This window comes from Balaenoptera musculus, chromosome 21 (assembly GCF_009873245.2).
Source record: "Balaenoptera musculus isolate JJ_BM4_2016_0621 chromosome 21, mBalMus1.pri.v3, whole genome shotgun sequence".
Classification (NCBI taxonomy): domain Eukaryota; kingdom Metazoa; phylum Chordata; class Mammalia; order Artiodactyla; family Balaenopteridae; genus Balaenoptera; species Balaenoptera musculus.
This window is the reverse complement of record NC_045805.1, coordinates 22131569-22141750: the sequence shown is the minus strand read 5'-3', so window position 1 is coordinate 22141750 and position 10182 is coordinate 22131569.

Genomic DNA, 10182 nt, shown 5'->3' with positions numbered 1-10182 from the left:
TAAATATAATGTTTGTGTATGTTTTAAAATAAATATATTAGTACAGAAGGCTAAGTATGTCATTTAAAAATGAATGAATACACTTAAATTGAAGTTACATGCTCAAATTGTTTTTTATTGCTGAGGGTAGATGATCAAAAGAGTTTGGAAATGATTAAATTAGGAGATACTTATGCTCTTTTCTCACTGAAATTCTGTGGTTCTGTGGTTTTATGTCCTAGGACAAAGTCTGCCATGGTAGACCCGATAAAAGGAGGTGAAGGCAGACGACTGTTTGTCCAGGGGTTGCCAGATTCCAGTGGCCTTTCTGCCGTCTGAGCCTCTGGGCCCTGTCCCCACTCCTGGAGGGAGCGAGAGTGGGAGCAGCTCTCGGGGAGGAGTTGAGGGAGGTTTCAGGCCCAGGGCACACGATGGGCCTTGCTGCTGCCCCATGGTGCCATCTGGGGGCTCCCTCCCTTGTGCAGGTTCAATGTCACCAGGCATTGGGACCAGGCTTCTGGTCTTTACAGACTGTGCCACCAAATGGCACCATCTTCTCCTAGTTCTGTTTAGGTGGTTTTCTGTCCGATGCAGACCACGTCGTCCAGCTTTAGACTGGAAAACTCTGTCTCTTGATCATCTGCTCCAAGTCTGACCACTTTGTCGTTCTTTGTTTGGGATTTAATATATGATTTTTTTAACCTTTTTACTTTTCTTTACTCCTTTCCCATTCAACTTTTCTCATGTACTTGTTCATCATTTTCCTTCTTTCTGTTATTCAATTTCACCTTTGTCTTCTAAGGATCTGTGGCCAAATTCCTTCAGGCAATTCAGATTGCCAGTGCCCCATGCCGTTCGGTAATCATTTTTTAAAGATTGTATATGGAGTCCAAACCTTCACTTCAATTCTTCCCCATTCCCTTCAGTGTATCTAACCTCTCCTGCTAGAAAACCCGCCCTCCCTGGAAAATTCCGATTTATTTTTTTTTAAACACAGTTTAGATGTCATCTCTTCCAAAAGCCCTCCCTGTTCCTTATACACCATTCAAACAAGCTAATCAATCCCTTCATTGTATTTTCTACACACACTTCTTTTTTATAATTGAGATATAATTGACATATATTACATTAGTTTCAGGTATACAGCATAATGATTTGATATTTGCATATATTGTGAAATGATCACCACAATAAGTCTAGCTAACATCCATCACCACACAAAGTTACAAATTTTTTTTTCATGTGATGAGAACTTTTTTTTTTTTTTTTGCTGCATTGGGCTGCTGTGCTTGGGCTTTCTCTAGTTGTAGCAAGTGGGGGCTACTCTTCTTTGCAGTGTGCGGGCTTCTCATCGTGGTGGCTTCTCTTGTTGCGGAGCATGCGCCCTAGGCACGTGGGCTTCAGTAGTTGTGGCACGTGGGCTCAGTAGTTGTGGCACGTGGGCTCAGTAGTCATGGCACATGGGCTCAGTAGTTGTGGCTTGCAGGCTCTAGAGCACAGGCTCACTAGTTGTGGCGCAGGACTTAGTTGCTCCGCGGCGTGTGGGATCTTCCCAGACCAGGGCTCGAACCCATGTCCCCTGCATTGGCAGGTGGATTCTTAATCACTGAGCCACCAGGGAAGCCCTGTGATGAGAACTTTTCAGATCTACTCTCTTAGCAACTTTCAAATACACAATACAAATTACTAACTATAGTCACCATGCTGTACATCACACCCCATGAAATTTATTTTATAACTGGAAGTTTGTACCTTTTGAGCACCTTCTGCACACACTCCTTTCATGGCACCAATGACACTTGTCTCCCTCCCTCTGCTAGTCTGTAAACTCATCCAAGGTCAAGGCTGGAGCCCTGCCCGGCAGCTTCTAGCACAGTGCCTGGTACAAAGCAGGCTCTTAAGAAATGGAGTGAATGAAGGGAGAATATCTGAAGCCAACTCCTCTTGGCCTCCCTGTTGATCCACCAGAATGTGGCCAATTGCAGAGGAAACAACATCAAAGCTAATACTTAGTCCATGTGCTTTCAGTGGGAAACCAATGACATATAACTGGCTGAGTGGAGACCACCAGACCAGTTAATCATCCACTCTGTTCACGAAGAAGCAGCCCCTTCTCCTACACATGTTGATGAGTATATTCCAGGCTAAATGACGGCATCTTACTTGCCAGGCTCTAATTGTTAGATTGTTTCTTAAGTTCATTTTCTGTCTTTTAATCACAGCTTATGCATGACTGTTCCTGGACTTTGAGGATTCAGACTTTGCACCAGGAACACTGCCATTTTCTTGTTCCTGGAAATTCACTGGAAATTTTCCAGTCGCCAAAAGGTTGAATCTAACTGAAACACAACTTTCCACGAATACAATTTTCTTCTGTTTTCTTCTCCAACAAAAAATATCATTTTTTAAAAAAAATCACCAATTGAAAAAAAGAATGCAGTTTACTAACTTTGATGACTAACTTCATCATCTGACCCATCATCCACAGTCAGGAAAAATCACATACTTTTTCTTTTATATCTTTTATATCTGAATTCCACCTGGCTTTCCCCCCGCCCCCCCCCACACTCACACACACATGCACACACACACACACACACACACACACACAGCCCAGACAGTGGAGCTTTCATTCCCAGGCCATGAAATTTTTTGCACCTGTGAGCACTCCTCTCTGTGTTAAAACCAGGTCTCAGCCCTCTCCACCCAAAGCTCCCTATTAGCAGCTACCCAGAAACCGACAGAACCCGAGAACCTCCCAGGCCACCCCACCTCTGCCAAAGCATCCCTGCCCCACCAGTCCCCACTCCCACACTGATACACCCATCCCAACAACATATCTGTGAAGAAAACTCCTCCCTCGAGGCAGGGCAAGCCCGTACTGTCCTCTAACTTCCCTCTCTGGTTGATGTTATCACAGTCTTAGAAAACTAAAAACTGAACTTAAAGGCACGTATCCGAGTTCTAAGATCCTCAGCTACCTGAAAACTATGAGACCTTGGATAGGTCACTGAGTCTCTGTGGGTCACAATGAAATTGAGCAAACTTGCATGTCCCCCCGGGTCTTTTTCCTTCTTTTTGTCTGATCTGTCCACTCTCCGATCTCTCTGCTTCTATATAAGGTCATCGTAAGGACAGACAAGACAATGTTTGTGAAATGCCTTAAATTTCTACGAAGGAGGTTTATAAATTCAAAATATTATTGCTTTTGAAGATGCTATTTTTAGTGCTGTGTGAACACTGTTAACATATCTTTATAGATAAATAGAGTTCCTAGTTGGATGGTGGTGATGGTGGCACAACGATATGAATGTACTTAATGCCCCTGAAATGAACTCTTTACAGTGGTTAAGATGGTAAATTTTATGTTATGAGTATTTGACCACAATTTTAAAAATAAATATATAGTCAACAACAACAAAATCTTTGTATTATTTGATTGTTTAGAAAGCAGGTTTCCTGGCATCCACCTGCTCTGTGTCCCCTTTTGCTTACTTGCGTCTACTTGCCCTCTGATCTGTGATGGAATCTCACATAGCATGGGAGGGGACTTGAAGATCGGTGGTCCATCTCACCCCTTCATCCTACATTACAGATGAGAAATGAGGCCCATGTGAACAAAAAAATCAACTCTAATTTAAAGTTCCTCTCTCCTACACTGTTGGTGAGAATATAAGTTGGTGCAGCCACTATGGAAAACAGTACGAGGTTCCTCAGAAAACTAAAAATTGAGTTGCCATATGATCCAGCAATCCCACTCCTGGGCGTATATCTGGACAAAACTATAATTCAAAAAGATACATGCACCCCTATGTTCATAGCAGCACTATTCACAATAGCCAGGACATGGAAACAACCTAAATGTCCATCGACAGATGTGAATGGATAAAGAAGATGTGGTACTATATACAATGGAATACTACTGAGCCATAAAAAAGAATGAAATAATGCCATTTGCAGCAATATGGATGCAATTAGAGATTATCATACTAAGTGAAGTAAGTCAGAAAGAGAAAGACAGGGCTTCCCTGGTGGCGCAGTGGTTGAGAATCTGCCTGCCAATGCAGGGGACACAGGTTCGAGCCCTGGTCTGGGAAGATCCCACATGCCGCGGAGCAACTGGGCCCGTGAGCCACAATTACTGAGCCTGCCCGTCTGGAGCCTGTGCTCCGCAACAAGAGAGGCCGCGACAGTGAGAGGCCCACGCACCGTGATGAAGAGTGGCCCCCACTCGCCGCAACTAGAGAAAGCCCTCGCACAGAAACGAAGACCCAACACAGCCAAAAATAAATGAATTAATTAATTTTAAAGAAAAACAAAAAAAAACCCCAGACATTTAAAAAAAAAAAACAAACAAGAGAAAGACAAATACCATATGATATCACTCATATGTGGAATCTAAAATATGACACAAATGAACCTATCTACAAAACAGAAACAGAATCACAGACATAGAGAACAGACTTGTGGTTGCCAAGGGGCAGTGGGCTGGGGGAGGGATGGAGTGGTAGGCTGGGGTTAGCAGATGTAAGCTATTACATGTGGAATGGATAAACAACAATGTCCTACTGTACAGAACAGAGAACTATATTCAGTATCCTATGATAAACCATAATGGAAAAGAATATAAAAAAGAATGTGTGTGTGTATATATATATATATAAAACTGAATATATATATGTGTAACTGAATCACTTTGCTGTACAGTAGAAATTAATCCAACATTGTATATCAACTATAATTCAATAAAAAAATATATGAAAGAACAATTTAAGGTTCCTAATTTCAGGTCAGATTTTGTCTACCTGGGGGAAAGTAGCACATCAGTCTATAACCATAATATTAGTAACTATCATAATAAAAAGCTGTAAGGACAACCTCCTTCCGCACACCCGCCCCCTGAGGCCCTGGGAGAAAGGCTACAGAAAGCGGAGCCCACCGCACATCTCTCTGGCCTCCCTCTGGGCAGGGGACACCCCCGAGGCCACTGCTCCAGGACCGACAGGCAAGGGGACACGCACTGGAGTGTGTCTGATTCCTGTCCTCCTCCCCCTCAGGTTTTAGGTGACCAGCTTTCGATCTAGTACCGACTCAGACTACTGAACGTCAAGTTTCACCAGAGAATGGACATTTTACAAGTGGGTTATAAACTGTCATTAGGGAGCTCTCAGACAGACATGACCTCCCGCTACCTTGGCTGAGTGGCACCGCAGTAACTCAACCTGGGTCTTTGGAAGATGCTCTCCCTGGATACAGGTCTGCTGAACATATGATGTGATCACCAGGCAGGGCAGAGTCCCGGGAAAGGAAGCACAATTGCGTTAGTCAGAGAGACACTGTGAGAAAGTAAGAGTGGGAGGGACCTTAGCCATCTGGTCAAACCCCTCATTTCATAGATAAAGATCTGAGGACAGAGGCACTAGGGGCGGGGCCAGCAACCTATCCAAGGCTGTCCACTCAGAGGTGTCTGGGAGTGGAGGCCAGACCATTTACCAGCTGGGATCCAGTGCTCTTTCTGCCACCCTAGTCCATCTGTGCCAGGGAGGCAGAAGGGCGGGGGGAAAAGCATGGACTTTGGAGCCAGGCCCAGCCACACATCCCATCTCTCCTTTAATGGCCCTAAGGCTTTGGGCAAGTCATACTCTCTGAGCCTCAGTTTCCTCATCTATAAAATGGGCATAATAATTCTCATCTTTGAAGGTTGACATGAAGGTTAAGTTAAATGATGTGTGTGAAGTGCCAGCACAGTTCCTGGCAGAATAAGTGCCCTCCTAAACAGTAGCTGTGATTTATTACTATTCTTTGGGCCACCACGGTTCTCTGAGCACAGTGGGGCAGGATTCCAAATGCACTGTGGGTCCTGCTTGTTGGATGAGGGCAGGCCTAGAGCACAGAGGGAGGGCTCCAAGGTGGAATGGAGGGGTACACAGGAGGAAGGGTGTCCCGGCTAGCTGGCGTGCCAGGAGGTCTGAGGGACTCCATGGAGCTGGCTGGCGCATGCCCAGGACACTGTGTTCCTTGGGATTACCAGACACCCACAAATAATTAGATGGCTTTCCCCAAAATCAACAAGATCAGCAAAGAATAAAGCCCTTACATTTCCAGGCTAGAAAAAAAAAGAGGCTGCTTCCCATCGGCTGGCTTGAGAGAGTGGGGCAAATTAATTCGGATGTGCCCTCCAAGCACACATAAATGAGGGTTCACAGAGCTCTCAGGGGTACACAAGGAATGTTGAATGGCTTAGTTGTCTCCGGACGTAGTAACAGAAGATACACCGAAGCCAGTGGTCCTCAAAGCGTGGTCCTTGGCCCTTTGAAATGCAGCATCTCTAGCCACCACCCTGACCTACTAAATCCTCTGAAGATGGGCTCCAGGAGATTCTACCAAGCCCTCCAGGCCATTCTTAGGCACGTACAATTTGAGAACCGCTGGCCTGTGCCATTTCTCCTGATTTCTTGACTGACAGCACAGTAGCGGCTATCAATCTTGGCTGCACAGAAGCAGTCCGCTGCCAAGGTTACAACCCAGAGCAATTAAATCAGAATCTCCGGGATTGGACCCCGGCACCAGGTTTTTTAAGGCTCCCCAGGTAATTTCACTGTGCAGCCAAGCCTGAGACCCACTGATTTGGAGCAAGAATTTGAATGAAGCAGTAAGTCATTCACCGCATTTGTGTGTGAGCATATCAATCAACTCAGAATGCTGGGAGTTACCACCTTTTCCTTTGCTCAGAGTTTTTGTGTTTGTTTTTCCCACCACTACTTCCTCGATCATCCTCTGCAGGTTCTGCACCTCCAAGAGAAGTTCTGAAGACACTTGTCCCCCCACCCATTCACCCACCGCTACCACCATCCAGTTGTTAACGTTACTGAAATCACTGACTCAAGCTAAGATCTAAGAAAAGGCTCCATTCATTCCAGGTCCTTAGGATCCAGTGTGAATCTGCAAATTGATGACAATTATGTTTCTGTTATATGTGTGTTTCTTCTGTGTCGGATTTATCTACAGTGTTCCTATTATGTTCATACATTTTATTCAGCTTTTGGTCCAGATCAGCACCAAAGCAGGCTAGTAAGGCCTGGTTTATGTTTTGTTTAGCCTTTGAAACATGCAAGCATCTCACCTGCTAATTGGAGACAGTGGATGGGCCCCAGCAGTGTTTCCTCAGCTGGGGGAGGGTGGAGAGGAAAAAAAAAATCAATTCTTTCCCCTAGTATCCTGTGAACTGTACTGCAAGACAGCTGGTGAGTCGCTTTAAATGACACTTCCAGGTTCTAATAAAAATATGTTTTAAAATGGAGCAATAGGATAGTTTACCTAAGATGTCATCATAAAGGCTAGGCTTACACTTTTAGCTGCAGATCAATTACTTGGAAGTTTTAGAAATCTTCAAGAAGCCCAATTTAAAAATGTGTTCATTTCCTGGAGTTAACAATCTTACTCTGCTGATATAACTCAAATGTTCTTTCTCAGGGGCTCCCTAGGGTGCCATCTTCCACAAAGTCTCCAGGAGTTCGGAAACCACTCTATTTAAAGAGAAATGGATATTTAATATACTTGTTCATGTTTCTCTGCACATATTAGGCTGACCAAACATCCTGATCACTCTGGAACTTTCCCGTTTTAGCACTAAAAGTCCCATATTCACCTTCCATCCTGGGCAACTGGGACAATTGGTCTCCCTATATCCTGCCCAGATCTCCTTGCTCACCATCACTTTATAAATCCTCTCCTTCCGTCTGACTAATGCACTGCCTCATCTCAAACCATCAGCACTTGTGCTTAGAACACACACACACCTGGTTCCTTCCTCACAATGCGAATGCAGATACATTCATTTATTTTTCGAGAATTTCTATTTCCCATTTTTCCCATGGCCATCACCACCCTCTCTCTCCACAGGGATGATTCCAGAAACATCTTGTTCTTTTTAATCACACCACAAGAGCAAATGCAAAGAAGAAAGGAAAGTGAGTCCTGTGTTTCAGAGCTGAAACTAGATGAAAGAGTACATCATAAAAGTTAACGAGTGCCTTTTTTTCAGTGGGTAAATCTTTATTGCATCTCCCTTAATTGCTGGATACTGTCCTGCACCAAGTCCACAGTAAGCAAGCTAGTAAGTGAGACAAATGTGCTCTCTTCACTCAGTAAGACTCCCTGGCATCCTAGATTTCCTTGTTCCTTGACTTTCCATTGAATTGGGCAAGTGCATCTTTGGTTTTTGCTATTCCTTATCTTGGGCTGCTAGTAGCAATTGACTGAATCCACTGCCAATTTGTTCTTTCTAACTTCAGTGCTGCTCCAAAATTATTATAATAAACTCAGTTAATTTCTCATAGTGGTTCTAAATTCTGTCCACAATGAAGTTCTTTCACCCACCCACCATGTAGTGCATGACTCTGTCATCTACCTTCCTGGGTTCAACATCATGGGATGGAGTTCCAGCTACCGTTCACCTCCTACCTTAAATTCTCCCAGGCTCATCGTGGTCATTTTCTCTTGCCCTGTTGTCTTAAATAAGGAAATGTATTTTATTCTCTCTGAGACTTCTTCCTTTACCCTCTATCACTTTCTCTTTTAACATGCTTCTTCCATCAGTACCCATCAGATGTATTTTTCTGCCTTTTGATTTCTCTTTAACATGCAAATATGCTTAAATCACAATTACTCTCAAGAAAAAAAGGGGTGATCTGACTCCACTGAAACTGTGGAATTCCCACACCTTTCCCTCTTTTGACCACACCCCCCATCCATTTCTCCCACCCATTTCTCAACCCTGTACTGTCTGTGTTTTGCTCCTGCTAAACTGAAATTTTCTTTCAAGTGGTACCAATAAACTATCTGTTAAAATGTGATGCCTCTTCTGAGTTCTCACCCACCCAAGCCTCTTGGCATCATTTGAGGGTGTTGTTGGGATTATCCTCTTTGACGTCTCTCATGTTATAGAGACGTTCTTCCTCCTGTGCCCCTTCCAGTCTCACTCTGGACCCCATCCAGTGTCATGGGTTTCAGCTATAGCTCCATTCTGTTGACCACACATCTATATCCCCACCTCTGAACTCTCTCCTGAGTTTTCTATCCTTACTTCCAAAAACCTAACGGGCAGTTCCACATGGCAAAATCCAAAGATCCTCAAACTCAATACGTCCAAAGTTAAGTTCATAATCATCCCTCAAACCTGTCTCCCTGCGTTTTCTGTCTTAGTCTCTGAGTCTATCCTACTAGAAACTCCTGCATCAATCTTTACTTTTTTCTAGTCCACACTTCCAAGCATTTGCTAAATAACATCATGTTATGTTCATCATCAGAACTTTTTATTACAAATGACAGAATCAAAACTCAAATTAAACGAGAAAAAGAAATGTATTAGCTCATGGAACCAAACCATAAAAAAGGATGGATTAATGGGAACGGTACCAGATTTCTCTCTCCACCTCTCATCTCAGCTTTTGTTTTTGTTTGCCCTCACTCTTCCAGGCTCCTTCATGTGGAAGGGGCCATGGCCACTAGCAGCCCTGAAGGCACATCCCGTTAACAATAATGAGAAGAGACACTTAATCTATAACAGGCACAATTCTAGGCACTTCAGAGCCCGTGAGGCAAGAAAGAGAAAACATACTCTCCACATCAAATGTAGAAGATCCATAGACAAGCTCTAAATTGGGCCAGCTTGGGTCACATACCCACCTGCTGGAGCAACCACTGGGTCTAGAACCATGAAGTAGAGTAACAAGCAGGGTTTGGATCATCCATCAGCCCCCCCTGACCTTGAGTGTTTCAAGTAGGAGGGGTCCAATGAACCACAGCAGGTGGGAAAACATGCAGGGTTAGACTTTGGGGCGAGAAATGGAAATGCAGAAACTCAACAGTGCTAATTCACGTTCACGGGTCTTTGCATCACCTTATGAAAGCTAAGAAGCCCATCAGGAATTGTATCTGAATAGATGCCCTACCCTCCAAAAAAAAAAAAGTACAGAAGAAAATCAAGACATTCCTCAGAAAACAGTTTTAAGAATACACTAGGGCTTCCCTGGTGGCGCAGTGGTTAAGAATCCGCCTGCTAATGCAGGGGATGTGGGTTCGAGCCCTGGTCTGGGAAGATTCCATATGCTGCGGAGCAACTAAACCCGTGTGCCACAACTACTGAGCCTGCACTCTAAAGCCTGCGTGCCACAACTACTGAAGCCCATGCACCTAGAGCCC